At 40.8% G+C, this 17400-nt stretch overlaps 1 protein-coding gene across 1 annotated transcript in view; it reads left to right on the plus strand.

Moving 5' to 3' along the window:
* The first annotated feature begins 9356 nt into the window (after positions 1-9356).
* The window catches only part of TTLL4 (tubulin tyrosine ligase like 4), a 39501-nt gene continuing 31457 nt past the window's right edge, over positions 9357-17400 (plus strand). The window contains exon 1 of the mRNA XM_019976875.2: positions 9357-9621. The gene's annotated coding sequence lies outside the window, so the exon portion shown is untranslated. The remainder of the gene's footprint in view (positions 9622-17400) is intronic.

Raw genomic sequence — 17400 nt, forward strand, 5'->3', positions numbered from 1 at the left:
TGTATAGCAAAGTGACTCAGTTATATATATATATATATATTCTTTTGCTGGGAAAGATTGAGGGCAGGGGGAGAAGGGGGCAACTGAGTATGAGATGGTTGGATGGCATCACTGACTCAATGGATACGAGTTTGAGCAAACTCCAGGAGATAGTGAAGGACCAGGAAGTTTGGCATGCTGCAGTCCATGGGGTCACAAAGAGTTGGAGACGACTGAACAACAGTTCTTTTTCATATTCTTTTCCATTATGGTTTATCACAGGATATTGAAGATAGTTGACTGTGCTATATAGTGAGACCTTTTTGTTTATCCATTCTGTATATACAGTTTGCATCTGTTAAACCCAAACTCCCAATCCAACCCTGTCTCATGCCCCTCCCCACTTGGCGACCACCAGTCTGTTTTCTACAACATATATTTATTGAGTCCTTTCTATATGCCAGATACTACTCTTGGCATTGGAGGTAAAGCAGTGCTTGTTTGTCAGAGACTTTCTATTCTGGTCAGGGAGATTGAGAGCTTATTAAAATAAATGAATTGTTTAGTATGTAGGAATGTGATAAAAGCTCCAGAGAAAAGTAAAGCAGGAAGAAGGGGATGAGGAGAGCTGAGTTGGATAGCCGGGGTAGGCCTTTCTTAGAAGGTGACGTTTGAATAAAAACATTTGAACGAAGCAATACAGCTCTCTCAGGGGAACGACTATGCAGGGAGAATGGTCTTCAAAGGCCCTGAGATGGAAGCATGCCTGGAGTGCTGGAGGAGCTGCGAGGAAGCCATGTTGGATGAAAGACGTGTAGGAGGGGGAGAATCGTAGGAGATGAGGACAGGAAGGTAATGGGGACCAGATGGAGGCCTTGCAGACCTACTTTACACAGAGCAGGGATCTATTAGAGAGTTTGATCAGAGGAGTTCTAAGATCTACCTTATGTTCTAGAAGATTGCCCTTCATTCTGGTGTTGTGAATGGACAGGGGAATGGGGAGGATGGGAAGTAGGGGGAGTATTTAGGAGGCTTTGTAATACTCCTCATGCGAGATAATGGTGTCCTGGACTGGGGTGGTGCCAATGGAATGGTAAAAAGTAGCCAGATTTTGAATATATTATGAACATGGAGAAAATAAGTTTTCTGGACTGATTGGATGTGAGAACGTAACAAAAGAAAGCAGTCAAGAATGACTTTTTGGCCTGAAAAGTTGGAAGGATGGAATTCCTGTTAAATGGGGAAGGCCATTAGTGGAGTGGTAATGGGTAGGGAAACTCGAGTTTAATTTTGAACATATTATGTCTATTAGTTGGAAACTTTCAAAGGTACACACAAAAAGATTAGTTCAGTGAATGCCATCAACACTTCACTAGCTACCTTATCCTTGTATTACTTGAGTATTTTAAAACAAATCCTGGACAACATATAATGCTATCCATGAGTACTTTGAGTACTTTTATCTCTAACAAATTAAAACTTCTGGGTTTTTGGTTTTATCAAAACCATAGTACTTCCCTAAGACCTGTCTACATTAAGACAAATATGTAAACAATATTGTGTCTTTAAATCTGGATATTTTTTTCCTAAAAGATAAACAAAGGGGAAATTACCTTGTAAAAGAATTGTCTTTTCCAAATAATTTGTTAAATACTAGCTTGAAATATCTTGCTTATCTGATACATAAACAATTTAATGTAGAGAAATCACATTTACATCAAAACTTTCTAGGCTATGTATTGCATCAAACAACAATCAGTTTAGAGGAAGCATAATAAGAAAATATGTTCCCATCCCTGTGAGTTTATAGTCTAGAGGATTAGAAATATGTAAACAGTTTTACACCCAGCAGTTATCACAGTGCTGAGGGGATTTGGGGTGAAGTCCGAGTGGTGCCTGGGATTTAGAGAATGTCTGGAAGGCTTGAGGATTTGTGCTTCTTTTACATGCATACATGAAGGAAATGGCAACCCACTCCAGTATTCTTACCTGGAGAATCCCATGGACAGAGGAGCCTTGTGGGCTATGTCCATAGGGTCACAAAGAGTCTGACATGACTGAAGCAACTGAGCATACATGCATACAAGGGTGTATGTATTTAAACTTTTGGGGAGGGGAGAAGTAGACTAAAGTTTTCAAACACAAAAAAGTAGAATGGCAGATGAAACACCCATGTCCTGATCTCACAAATTCAGTCACCATCAACATTTTGTCACACTGGTTCTACCTGTTCCATTTTAAATTTTGTTACTGCTATCTGTTGTCATTGGGTCGCTGAGTCGTGTCTGATTCTTTGTGACCCCACGAAGCACACCAGGCTTACCTGTCCTTCACTATCTCCCAGAGTTTGCTCAAATTCATGTCCATTGAGTTGGTGATACCATCTGACCATCTCATCCTTTGTCACCCCCTTCCTCTCCTGCCTTCAATCTTTCCCAGCATCAGGACCTTTTCCAGTGAGTCAGCTCGTCACATCAGGTAGCCAAAGTATTGGAGTTTCACCTTCAACATCAGTCCTTCCAGGGAATATTCAGAGTTGATTTCCTTTAGGATTGACTGGTTTGATCTCTTTGCTGTCCAAGGGACTCTCAAGAGTCTTCTCCAGCACCACAATTCAAAAACATCAATTCTTTGGTGCTCAGCCTTCTTTATTGTTATTGCTATAGTTTTAAATTATTTTTTGGAAATAATAAGGACAGTGTGAAGAATTCCCATACACCCTTCACCCAGATTCACGAATTCTTAACATTTTGCCACAATTGGTTTTATCATATTTTTCTGAACCATATGAGGCTAAGCTGTAAATACCATGCTCTTTTACTGTTAGAAAACTTGCATTTCGGGGACTTCCCTGGCAGCCCAGGGGTTAAGACTCTGCAGTTCCAGTGCAGGGAGCACAGGCTTGATCCCTGGTTGGGGAACTTCCCTGCATGCCATGCAGTGCAGCCCCCCAAGACTTGTATTTCTTAAGATCAAGGATATTTACTTATATAATCACAGTATAAGAAATTCAACATTGATATAATGCTATTTAACCTACAGCCATCATATCCCAGTTGTTCCAATAATGTTCTTTTTTTAATTTTATTATTATTTTTTTTTACATGTGTTCCCCATCCTGAACCCTCCTCCCTCCTCCCTCCCCATACCATCCCTCTGGGTCGTCTCAGTGCACCAGTCCCAAGCATCCAGCATCGTGCATTGAACCTGGACTGGCATCTCATTTCATACATGACATTTCACATGTTTCAATGCCATTTTCCCAAATCTTCCCACCCTCTCCCTCTCCCACAGAGTCCATAAGACTGTTCTATACATCAGTGTCTCTTTTGCTGTCTCGTATACAGGGTTATCGTTACCATCTTTCTAAATTCCATATATATGCGTTAGTATACTGTATTGGTGTTTTTCCTTCTGGCTTACTTCACTCTGTATAATAGGCTCCAGTTTTATCCACCTCATTAGAACTGATTCAAATGTATTCTTTTTAATGGCTGAGTAATACTCCATTGTGTATATGTACCACAGCTTTCTTATCCATTCATCTGCGGATGGACATCTAGGTTGCTTCCATGTCCTGGCTATTATAAACAGTGCTGTGATGAACATTGGGGTACACGTGTCTCTTTCCCTTCTGGTTTCCTCAGTGTGTATGCCCAGCAGTGGGATTGCTGGATCATAAGGCAGTTCTATTTCCAGTTTTTTAAGGAATCTCCACACTGTTCTCCATAGTGGCTGTACTAGTTTGCATTCCCACCAACAGTGTAAGAGGGTTCCCTTTTCTCCACACCCTCTCCAGCATTTATTATTTGTAGACTTTTGGATCGCAGCCATTCTGACTGGTGTGAAATGGTACCTCATAGTGGTTTTGATTTGCATTTCTCTGATAATGAGTGATGTTGAGCATCTTTTCATGTGTTTGTTAGCCATCTGTATGTCTTCTTTGGAGAAATGTCTATTTAGATCTTTGGCCCATTTTTTGATTGGGTCATTTATTTTTCTGGAGTTGAGCTGTAGGAGTTGCTTGTATATTTTTGAGATTAGTTGTTTGTCGGTTGCTTCATTTGCTATTATTTTCTCCCATTCTGAAGGCTGTCTTTTCACCTTGCTAATAGTTTCCTTTGATGTGCAGAAGCTTTTAAGTTTAATTAGGTCCCATTTGTTTATTTTTGCTTTTATTTCCAATATTCTGGGAGGTGGATCATAGAGGATCCTGCTGTGATGTATGTCAGAGAGTGTTTTGCCTATGTTCTCCTCTAGGAGTTTTATAGTTTCTGGTCTTACGTTGAGATCTTTAATCCATTTTGAGTTTATTTTTGTATATGGTGTTAGCAAGTGTTCTAGTTTCATTCTTTTACAAGTGGTTGACCAGATTTCCCAGCACCACTTGTTAAAGAGATTGTCTTTAATCCATTGTATATTCTTGCCTCCTTTGTCAAAGATAAGGTGTCCATATGAGCGTGGATTTATCTCTCGGCTTTCTATTTTGTTCCATTGATCTATATTTCTGTCTTTGTGCCAGTACCATACTGTCTTGATAACTGTGGCTTTGTAGTAGAGCCTGAAGTCAGGTAGGTTGATTCCTCCAGTTCCATTTTTCTTTCTCAAGATCGCTTTGGCTATTCGAGGTTTTTTGTACTTCCATACAAATTGTGAAATTATTTGTTCTAGCTCTGTGAAGAATACTGTTGGTAGCTTGATAGGGATTGCATTGAATCTATAAATTGCTTTGGGTAGTATACTCATTTTCACTATATTGATTCTTCCAATCCATGAACATGGTATATTTCCCCATCTATTAGTGTCCTCTTTGATTTCTTTCACCAGTGTTTTATAGTTTTCTATATATAGGTCTTTAGTTTCTTTAGGTAGATATATTCCTAAGTATTTTATTCTTTTCGTTGCAATGGTGAATGGAATTGTTTCCTTAATTTCTCTTTCTGTTTTCTCATTATTAGTGTATAGAAATGCAAGATATTTCTGTGTGTTGATTTTATATCCTGCAACTTTACTATAATCATTGATTAGTTCTAGTAATTTTCTGGTGGAGTCTTTAGGGTTTTCTATGTAGAGGATCATGTCATCTGCAAATAGTGAGAGTTTTACTTCTTCTTTTCCAATTTGGATTCCTTTTATTTCTTTTTCTGCTCTGATTGCTGTGGCCAAAACTTCCAAAACTATGTTGAATAGTAATGGTGAAAGTGGGCACCCTTGTCTTGTTCCTGACTTTAGAGGAAATGCTTTCAATTTTTCACCATTGAGGATAATGTTTGCTGTGGGTTTGTCATATATAGCTTTTATTATGTTGAGGTATGTTCCTTCTATTCCTGCTTTCTGGAGAGTTTTTATCATAAATGGGTGTTGAATTTTGTCAAAGGCTTTCTCTGCATCTATTGAGATAATCATATGGTTTTTGTTTTTCAATTTGTTAATGTGGTGTATTACATTGATTGATTTGCGGATATTGAAGAATCCTTGCATCCCTGGGATAAAGCCCACTTGGTCATGGTGTATGATCTTTTTAATGTGTTGTTGGATTCTGATTGCTAGAATTTTGTTTAGGATTTTTGCATCTATGTTCATCAGTGATATTGGCCTGTAGTTTTCTTTATACCTGTTTTTCTCCTGGTCTAGGTTCTAACCCAAGATCATGCTTTGTGTTTGGTTATGAGATCTCTTTTGCCTCAAATCTAGAACCATTCCTCATTCCTTCCTTAATTTTATGATCGTGATTGATATTTTGAGTGTGTCTGATATTTCTTTGTAGTTTGTGTAAATCTGATGTTTGGGTGTATCTGATTTTCTGTATGTGTGATTTGATGCTGGTTATACATTTTTGGTAGAAACACTATGTAAGTGATGGTGTGTCCTCATAGTACAATGTATCCGGAGGCTGATGATATAACTTATTCCCATTATTGGTGAAGTTACATCTATGATTTGGTTAAGGTGGATGAGGCAAATTTCTATTGCTAGGTTTTTGGGGTTTTTTTTAGAATTATATATAAAGACTTTATATTTTAGAACAGTTTTAGATTTACAGAAAAATTGAGCAGATAGTACAAAGAGTTCATATATTATGCCTTGCCTCTATTATACACAATTTCCCCTATTATTAGCATCTTACATTATTTTGATATATTTGTTACAATTAGTGGAATCAACATTGATACACAGTCGACTCTTGAAAAACTTAGGGCTTGGGGGGCCATTACCCCCACACAGTTGAAAATCTGAGTATAATTTTATAGTCAGCCCTCCATACCTGAGGGTTCAACCAACTGTGTATTATCTAGTACTGTAGTATGTATTTACTGAAAAAGATTCACGAATAAGTGAATTCATGTGGTTCAAACATTGTTTAAGGGTGAACTGTATTATCAACTAAAAACCTGCATTTTATTCAGAGTTCCTTAATTGTTACTTAGTGTCCTTTTTCTGTTCCAGGATCTCATTACACATCATTTAGTTGTTTCCTTGAGCTCCTCTGGCTATAAGAGTTTCTTTAGAAATATCTCATTTTTGATAACCTTGACAATTTTGAGAAGTACTGGTCAGGCATTTTGCAGGATGCTCTTCTATTGGAATTTGCCTGATGTTTCTCACGACTAGATTGGAGTTACGAGTTTTGGGGAGGAAAATCAAAAGCAAAATGCCATTTTCATCATCTATCAAGGGCATATACTATCTACATGATGTTGACCTTGATCACCTGGCTGAAGTGATGTTTGTCAGATTTTTCTACTGTTACTACTTTTGCCTTACGCTACCCCCCTTTTCATACTGTACTCTGAAAATAAGTCACTCTGCACAGCCCAAACTCAAGGAATGTGGGTTATTCTTCCCCACCTTTAGGGCTGAATATCTACATTTTTTCTTTTAATTTTTCTGCATAGGAGATTTGGCTCTTTATCACATTTGTGAATACATTCAACCATTTATTTACTTTAAAATTTTATTTATTTTTGGCTTCACTGGTTCTTCACTGCTGCATGCAGACGTTCTCTAGTTGCATTGAGTGGGTTTCCCATTGCGGTGGCTTCTCGTTGCAGGGCATGGGCTCTAGAGCACACGGGCTCAGCAGTTGTGGCACAAGGCCTTAGTTGCTCTGCGGCATGTGTGATCTTCCTGGACCAAGGATCAAACCCATGTCTCCTGCATTGGTAGGCAGATTCTTTACCATTGAGCCACCAGGGGAGTCCTCAACCATTTATTTATACCAGTGACTCATGGATATTTGTTTTATACTTTGGGTTATAAAAGCACTGTTACTTTAATTTTATTGCTCAAATTGTTCCAACTTTGGGCATTGGGAGTTCTTTCAGTTAGCTCCTGTTACATCTTCCCACCAGTCTGTTGTTTTGCTTTGTTCTGGTAATACTTTCTTTCTGGCACTGCCAGGTGCTTCCAGCTCATTTTGTGTATTTCCTGCCCTAGTCCTAGAATCAGCCATTTCTCGGAGGAGGCCTGGTTCCTGGTGTGCTTAACCGCTCAGTCATGTCCAACTCATTGAGACCCTATGGACTGTAGCCTGCCAGGCTCCTCTGTCAGTGGGATTTTCCAGGCCGTAATACTGGAGTAGGTTGCCATTATCTTCTCCAGGGAATCTTTCCAACCCAGGGATTGAACCCAGGTCTCCCATATTGCAGATGGATTCTTTACCACCAGGGAAGCCCTGGTTCCTGGTAATGGAGTGATATTAGAAACTAAGACCTGGGTGTTAGGTGTGCTCATTGCTACTCCAGTGTTTGCTGTAGTATTTTAAAGCACACACACACACACACACAAAAGCAACTCGTTGGCATCATGTCATTTAATACCTTAAAGTATCTGGTAAAAAATAAGGATATCTTCTTAAATAATGTCACAATATCCATCCTGTGGCTGCCAACACATTACCACAAATTTGGTGACTTAAAAGAACAAATTCTCTCGTGGTTCTAGAAGCCAGAATTTTGAAATCAGCCTGTCTGAAGAACCTCATTTCCTCAGAAGATTCTAAGGGAGAATCCATTCTTGTCTCTTCCACTTTATGGTGCCCCCAGACATTCTACTTTGCTCTGATCTCTACCTTCTTGGTCACAAGTCGCCTCTTCCTTTTTTCTGTGTCTTCTCTGTGTCTCTCCCATCTCTTTCTGCCTTACTAGGGATTCTTCTTATTGGATTTAGGGCCCACTCAGGTAATCCAGGAAAATTCCTTAATCCTTTCAAGACCATCTCAAAATCATTAATCACATATTTTGCCAAATAAGGTAATATTTACAGGTTCCTGGAAGTAAGGCAAGGATATATTGGGGGGAGGGGAGGTTGTCACCATTCAGTAAACTAACTTAAAAAACTTAATAATGATTTCTTAACGTTATCTATGTTCTTAATGTCCCCTGTTTATATTCAGATTTCTCTATTGTCTCAAAAGACAATTGCAGTTGGCTTATTTGAATCAGTATCTAAACAAGGTCCACTCATTGATGTGATTATGTCTCTTAAGTATCTTACAACATAGGAAACCTCACTCTTTTTTTATACTCTGAATTTGTTGAAGAAATAAGGTCATTCCTCTATACATTGGCCTACATTCTGGATTTGTCAGATGGCCTTCTTGTGACAGTTTCTCTTTATTTCCTGTAAACTGGAAGTTGGAGCCAAAAGCTTGATTAGATTCAGATTCAACTGATTTTTAGACAAAAATATACTACTTTCTAATGTTACTGTGTAATTCAAATTGCATCGCATCATGAGATATAATTTATAGCTAATCAGTGACTGTTGCCTGAATCAATTATTTATTAAGCATCTTTGCTGTGGCCCAGATTGTTTTCCTTAAATTAGTTTCATCTCTTATTGTTCCTATTATTTCTGTAGCAGACTATTTAGAAAAGCTCTTTTCGCCCTCCAGTTCTTCTGAGATCTCTGAATTCAGAAGAACCAGGGACGTCTGAGTCTGAGGGGGCACTATCTATCCTGCCTGGGGAGATAATTAATTGAGTCAGTGTTTGCTAATGTTCACACTTGAAGCTCAGAAAGCAGGTGACTGTAATTGGAGCCTGCTGCTTGGGTTGGGGTTAGGAGAAGGTAGGAAGAGCGAAGCATAGCGGATCTGGCGCTCTCTTCTTTCCTGGGGTCAAACGCAAAGGCTTTTAATTGGAAAGTACTACAAGAAAATTATTTAATGAACTCTGAGTTCTTTGGTTTTAGAGGAGCGAATTAAGGCACGGCCAAAGAAAGAGTCCATACGGGTTAGGTAGAATCAAAGTATAGAGGGTCCTGGCGTGCCGGAACGTAGCCTTTCAGGGCTTTAACCTCGAGACTACATCTCCCAGAATTCCGCTCTGCGAGTCCCACCCGCGTTAAAGTGGCTGCGCGTGCGCGAGCCCTGTGACCGCCGCCTTTCCAAGCTCCATTAGCCCCGAGATTCCGCGCGCCTGCCTCCCTCCCGCTGGGATCGCCCCTTCAGGCCCTCCGTGCGTCCGCTGGGGGCGCGCGCAGTGCGTGTCTGGTGGCAGCCGCGCTGGCGGCTGAGAGCGCGGGTCGCGTGGCCGTGCGTGGTTGCTAGGGGAGCCTGAGGCCGCCAGCTCGCCCGCAGGCCGAGGGAGGAAGCAGCGCGGAGCCGGCGCCCAGCCGCGGCGAAGCTGAGTCCGCTGGGTGAGTGTGGCCGCGGAGCTGGGGCAACGACCCTCTGCCGGCTCGACTCTCTCTCCCCTTCTTCTGCCCCGGGCCTTTTGACGCGGCCTCCAGCCCTCTGGCTGCTCCTGCCCAGCCCTGCTTCCTGCCAGCCACCTCTCCATCACCTGGGAAGAGAGGGATCCGCGGCCTCCTACCCTGCCAGGTCTTCGCGCCTCCTCGGAACCCCTCTGCACCCTTTCTTGACCCCCTTTCCCGCCGCACCCAGTGAACTTAGTCGCCCCTCCTCTGGTTCCCCGAATCCTGCAGCATCTTTTCACCCTAGGCCTCGAGCTTCCTTTCCCGCCCCGCTGTAGTTTAAATTCCCCTCTCTTTAGTGTGAGCCCAAGGTCCTCTCAGGCCTCACGGCTGAATTTAACATGAATACCCCGCTTTTAACTTCCCCATCTTCACTGTCTGTAGAGAAATACTTTCCTTAACTGTGTAGAATTTAACTCTTCATGTGTTCATCAATCCATTACTTCCTTTAATCATTCAACAATTTTTAATAAGCATCGACAAATACTTAGTGAGCCAGGGCATTATGGAAGGCACTGGGGGATACAGGGGTGCACAGGGCAGGCATGTTTGCACAGAGTTTAGGGGAAATTTTAAGCATGTAAACAGCATTTGTCATATTGTGTGGTGTGTGTTCTAATAGAACATTAGAAAAATATTTAACCCAAATTTATTTGGAAAACTCTGTTATCTTCACATTTCCATTCTACATCTAGGAAATGTTTTAATCCTTCCTTCCTTGGGGAGTTACTCCTATCTACTCAGATACTCCAGATTCCATCTTCCTTAACTTAATTACCTGTTGATTTAGGCAGTCAACAAGTAGCAGGGGGGCCCTTTGGGAAGGTGTTCTATCCTTAGTTATTTGCAATAAATACCGAGGTACTGTTTGTATGAAAACCACCCCCTCTTAGTTCCCAAAAGTTAGGAGCTCTTTATTGATTGGACTGAATGTAGCACTGAAAAATCATCAAATGTTTTCTGGGAATAAAGAGGTGAGAGGACCTTCCAGATACAAAGTATCTTTAGTAAAGATACAGCAAGGCCTGAAAAGAGAACTGGAAACAGTCTGACAGACCTGAGCTGGGTTTGCAGGGAACTTTCCTGCTCAGTTCTATCCTACTCTTTGCTGCCCGATGGACTGTAGCCTGCCAGGCAGGCTCCTCTGTCCATGGGATTTCCCAGGCAAGAATACCAGAGTGGGTTGCCATTTCTTTCTTCAGGGAATCTTTCTGATCAGAAATCAAACTTGAGCCCCGCTGCAGTGGAAGCTCAGTCTTCAGCACTGGAAAACAAGGGAAGCCCCACATGCAGTTTTAGAAGAATCAATTTCCAGATCCTTAGCTTCCAAATGAACTCTTCTGAAACCGACCTTACAAGAAAAGGGGTAGAGAGTGTCATATCTCTTATGCTTCCAAATTTTGCTGTAGTGTGTTATTCTGTGTATAAAAACCAGGTTGGGGGTGGTCCCAAGATGGCAGAGGAATAGGACAGGGAGACCACTTTCTCTCCCACAAATTCATGGAAAGATCATTTGAATGCTGAGCAACTTCCACAAAACAACTTCTGAATGCTGGCGGAGGACACCAGGCACCCAGAAAGGCAGCCCATTCTCTTCGAAAGGAGGTAGGACAAAATATAAAACACAAAAAGAGAGAACAGAGTTAGGGATGGAGACCTGTCCTGGGAAGGGAGTCCTGAAGGAAGAGAAGTTTCCAAACAGCAGAAAACCCTCTCATTTGCGGGTCTGTGGGCAGTTTTGGAATCTCAGAGGGCTACATAACCAGGAGGAAAAAAAAAAAAAAAACCCACAGAATACACGCCTAACCTCAACTTACAGCGGAGAAGTAGCCTAGTTGCAGGCACGCATCCGACACCAGCGATCGGGGGGCTGGACAGGGAGGCGTGGGCTGCATGCTTTAGGGTAAGGACTGGACCAGAATGCCCTGAGGACAATCTGAGGGAGCTAACGTGAAATAGCAACCCAAACCATCGGATAGCCAGAGAGGGAAAAAAAAAAAACTTTCCCGCGAAAGGCTCTAACCTAACCCAACCTGCAGCCTGGCCGACTCATAGAACAAAGAATTGAGCAAAAACCAAAGGAGAGCTAGCTGGCTGCACACAGGCTCCTCCCCCCACCAGAGGCAGAGAGGCAGATGTCTGACAGCCAGAGCCAGAAGGCAAGGGGCAATCTTGGCCCCAGAGACTGGGATCCTCCACCAAACTGTGAGCAGGCTCCCAGTTGCTAACCACGTCTTCCTGGGATCCTGGATGGTTGACATCTGCCAGGAGGGTCGCAGCCTGAGATCATCTCCCCAGAGGAGACATGGCACACCTGAGACGGTGCTCTTGCTACGCACCTGGGAAACAGAGTGGCTGGACCAGGGAGGTGATTAAGACACACGGCCCACCTGGGACAGTGTGCTCGCCAATCACCTGGTCACCTGAGCTGCTCTGACCTGGGAAGGGCACAAAATGCACGCCCAACTGAGTCTGTGCCCTTGTGGAGTAGCCGAGAACCTGAACCTGAGCATCTTAGACCTGGGAAGTGCACGAAACTCAGGGCCCACTTTGGACAGTACCCCTGCAGAGCAACCTGTTGCCTGAGCATTGTAGACCTGGAAAGCACGCGCTGCCGTGAGCTGGGGCAAACCCAGTGTGGTCCATACATTGCAAGCACTCCCCACACATGCCAGTGATATTTGTTTGCAGTGTTCCTCCCTCCCCACAATACAACTGAACAAGTGAGCCTAAATAAGTGACCACCTTCGCCCCTTTGTGTCAGAATGGAAATTAGACACTGAAGAGACTTGCAAAAAGAGGAAGCCAAAATAAACGAAGAGGAAACCACTCTGGAAGTGACAGGTGCAACAGATTAAAACCCTGTAGTTAACATTGACTAAGCATTGGAAGGGGCCTATTAGACCTCGAGAACAAGTACAAGCTGGAACAAGAAACTATCTGAAACTGAACTGACCCCACACAGCCCACAACAGCTCTAGAGAAATTCCTAGATATATTTTTACTATTATCATTTTTTGATTTTTAAGTTCTCTATTACTCCTTTAATTTTCATTTTAATAACTTACTATTACCTTGCAAAAAAAAAAGTGCATTTTTAAAGCAAATTTCATATATATATTTTATAATTTTTGTGATTGATTTTGTTTTGTATTTTTAACGTATTTTTGAGAGTCTAACCTCTACTCTAGATTGTTAATCTTTGCTTTTTGGTATTTGTTATCAATTTTGTACCTTTAAGAATCTAATCTTCAGTATCTTTTTTTCACTTAGGGGTGTGATTACTGGCTTGATTGCTCTCTCCCCTTTTGACTCTCCCTTTTCTCCCCCAGGTCACCTCTTTCTCCTCCCTCCCCCTTCTCTTCTCTGCTTAACTCTGTGAATCTCTCTGGGTGTTCCGGGCTGTGGAGAATGCATAGGGAACTGATTACTGGCTAGATTGGTCTTTCCCCTTTTGACTCCCCCCTCTTTTCCTCCTGGTAACCTCTGTCTCCCTCCTCCCTCTTCTCTTCTCCATGTAACTTTGTGAACCTCTCTGGGTGTCCCTCACTGTGGAGAATCTTTTCACCATTAACCTAGATGTTTTATCATCTGTGCTGTCTTGAAGCTACTGTAAGAATAAGACTGGAAGCTAGAGGCAGGAGGCTTAAATCCAAAACTTGAGAACACCAGAGAACTCCTGATTCCAGGGAACATTAATAGACAAGAGCTCATCCAAAAGCCTCCATACCTACACTGAAACCAAGCTCTACCCAAGAGCCAACAAGTTCCAGAGCAAGACATATCATGCTAATTCTCCAGCAATGCAGGAACACAGCCCTGAGCATTAAAATACAGGTTGCCCAAAGCCATGCCAAACCCATAGACACCCCAAAATTTACTACTGGACACTTCATTGCACTCCAGAGAGAAGAGATCCAGTTCACCCACCAGAACACAGGCGCAAGCTCCCCTAATCAGGCAGGAAACCTTGACGAGCCACTAGACCAACCCTACCCACAGGGAGCAAGCTCCACAATAAAGAGGAATCACAGACTTACAGCCTACAGAAAGGCCACCCCAAACAGCAATCTAAACAAAATATAAAGGCAGAGAAATATTCAGCAGGTAAAGGAACACGATAAATGCCCACCAAACCAAACAAAAGAGGAGGAGATAGGGAGTCTACCTGAAAAAGAATTCAGAATAATGATAATAAAGATGATCTTAAATCTTGAAAACAAAATGGAGTTACAGATAAATAGACTAGAGACAAGGATTAAGAACATGTAAGAAATGTTTAACAAGGACCTATAAGAAATTAAAAAGAGTCAATCAGTTATGAGTAATGCAATAACTGAGATCAAAAGCACTCTGCAGGGAGCCAACAGTAGAATAACTGAGGCAGAAGACAGGATAAGTGAGGTGGAAGATAGAATGGTGGAAATAAGTGAAGCAGAGAGGAAAAAAAAAAAAGGACAACCTCAGAGACCTTTGGGACAGTGTTAAACACCCTAACGTTCGAATCATAGGCATCCCAGAAGAAGAAGACAAAAAGAAAGGGCATGAGAAAATACTTGAGAAGATAATAATTGAAAACTTTCCTAAAATGGGGAAGGAAATAGCCACTCAAGTCCAAGAAACCCAGAGAGTCCCAATCAGGATAAACCCAAGGTGAAACACCCCAAGACACATATTAATCAAATTAACAAAGTTCAAACACAAAGAACAAATATTAAAGCAGCAAGGGAAAAGCAACAAATAACACACAAGGGGATCCCTATGAGGATTACAGCTTATCTTTCAACAGAAACTCTTCAGGCCAGAAGGGAATGGCAGGATATACTTAAAGTGATGAAAGAGAAAAGCCTACAACCTAGATTACTGTACCCAACAAGGATCTCATTCAAATATGAAGGAGAAATCAAAAGCTTTACAGACAAGCAAAAGCTGAGAGAATTCAGCACCACCAAACCAGCTCTTCAACAAATGCTAAAGGATCTTCTCTAGACAGAAAACACAGAAAAGGTTTATGAACTTGAACCCAAAACAACAAAGTAAGTGGCAGCAGGATCATACTTATCAACAATTGCCTTAAATTTAAATGGGTTGAATGTCCCAACCAAAAGACAAAGACTGGCTGAATGGATCAAAAACAAGACCCCTATATATGCCGTCTACAAGAGATCCACCTCAAAACAAGGGACACATACAGACTGAAAGTGAAGGGCTGGAAAAAGATATTTCATGCAAATGGAGACCAAAAGAAAGCAGGAGTAGCAATACTCAAATCAGATAAAATAGACCTTGAAATAAAGGCTGTGAAAAGAGACAAAGAAGGACACTACATAATGATCAAAGGATCAATCCAAGAAGAAGATATAACAATTATAAATATGTATGCACCCAACATAGAACCACAATATGTAAGACATATTCTGACAAGTATGAAAGGGGAAATTAACAATAACACAATAATAGTGGGAGACTTTAATCCCGACTCACACCTATGGCTAGATCAGCCAAACAGAAAATTAGCAAAGAAACACAAACTTTAAATGATACAATGGACCAGTTAGATCTAATAGATATCTGTAGGACATTTCACCCCAAAACAATTAATTTCACCTTTTTCTCAGGTGCACACACAACATTCTCTAGAATAGATCACATCCTGGGCCATAAATCTGGCCTTGGTAAATACAAAAAAATTGAAATCATTTCAAGCATCTTTTCTGATCACACTGTGGTAAGATTAGATGTCAACTACAGGAAAAAAAAAACTATTAAAAATGCGAACATATGGAGGCTGAACAACATGCTTCTGAATAAACAACAATCTCCGAAATACAAAAAAATCAAAATATGCATAGAAACAAATGAAAACATGACAACCCAAAACCTATGGGATTCAGTAAAAGCAGTGCTCAGGGGAACATTCATAGCAATACAAGCTTACCTCAAGAAACAAGAGAAAAATAAAATAAATAACCTAATATTACACCTAAAACAACTAGAAAAAGAAGATATGAAGAACCCCAGGGTTAGTAGAAGGAAATAAATCATTAAAATTAGGGCAGAAATAAATGAAAAATAAGCGAAGGAGACTGTAGCAAAAGTCAACAAAGCTAAAAGCTGGTTCTTTGAGAAGATAAAATAGACAAACCATTAGCTAGGGAGAAGAATCAAATCAACAGAGTTAGAAATGAAAATGCAGAAATCACAACAGACAACACAGAAATACAAAGGATCATAAGAGACTACTGTCACCAACTGTATGACAACAAAACGGACAACTTGGAAGAAATGGACGAATTCTTAGAAAAGTGTAACCTTCCAAAACTGTACCAGGAAGAAACAGAAAAATCTTAACAAACCCAACACAAGCATGGAAATCAAAACTGTAATAAAAAATCTTCAAACAAAAGCCCAGGACCAGATGGCTTCATAGGTGAATTCTACCAAAATTTAGAGAAGAGCTAACACCTATACTACTCAAACTCTTCCAGAAGAAGGTAAACTGCCAAACTCATTCTATGAGGCCACCGTCACCCTAATACCAAAACCAGACAAAGATGCCACAAAAAAAACTACAGACCAGTATTACCAATGAGCATAGATGCAAAAGTTCTCAACAAAATTCTAGCAAACAAAATCCAACAACATATTAAAAAGATGATACATCATGACCAAATGGGTTTTATCCCAGGGATGCAAGGATTCTTCAATATTTGCAAATCAATGTGATATACCACATTAACAAATTGAAAGATAAAGACCATATGATTATCTCAATAGATGCAAAGAAAGTCTTTGACAGAATTCAACATATTCAAACCCTCCAGAAAGCAGGCATAGAAGGAACATACCTCAACATAATAAAAGCCATATATGATAAACCCACAGCAAACATTATTCTCAATGGTGAAAAATTGAAAGCATTTCCCCTAAAGTCAGGAACAAGACAATGGTGCCCACTCTCACCACTACTATTCAACATAGTTTTGGAAGGTTTAGTCACAGCAATCAGAGAAGAAAAAGAAATAAAAGGAATCCAGACTGGAAAAGAAGAAGTAAAACTCTTACTGTTTGCAGATGACATGATCCTCTACATAGAAAACCCTAAAGACATCACCAGAAGATTACTAGAGCTAATCAATGAATATAGTAAAGTTGCAGGATATAAAACTAATACATAGAAATCCCTTGCATTCCTATACACTAACAATGAGAAAACAGAAAGAGTAAGTAAGGAAACAGTTTCATTCACCATTGCTATGAAAAGAATAAAATACTTAGGGATAAATCTTCCTAAAGAAACAAAAGACCTATGTATAGAAAACTATAAAACACTGATGAAAGAAATCAAAGAAGACACAAATAGATGGAGAAATATACCATGTTCATGGATCAGAAGAATCAATATAGTCAAAATGGGTATACTACCCAAGGCAATCTATAGATTCAGTGCAGTCCCTATCAAGGTACCAACAGTATTTTTCACAGAACTAGAACAAATAATCTCACAATTTCTATGGAAATACAAAAAACCTCGAATAACCAAAGAAGAATGGAACTGGAGGAATCAATCTGCCTGACTTCAGGCTCTACTACAAAGCCACAGTTATCAAGACAGTATGGTACTGGCACAAAGACAGAAATATAGATCAATGGAACAAAATAGAAAGCCCAGAGGTAAATCCACACACCTTTGGACACCTTATCTTTGACAAAGGAGGCAAG

Source organism: Bos indicus, chromosome 2 (genome assembly GCF_029378745.1).
Source record: "Bos indicus isolate NIAB-ARS_2022 breed Sahiwal x Tharparkar chromosome 2, NIAB-ARS_B.indTharparkar_mat_pri_1.0, whole genome shotgun sequence".
NCBI lineage: Eukaryota > Metazoa > Chordata > Mammalia > Artiodactyla > Bovidae > Bos > Bos indicus.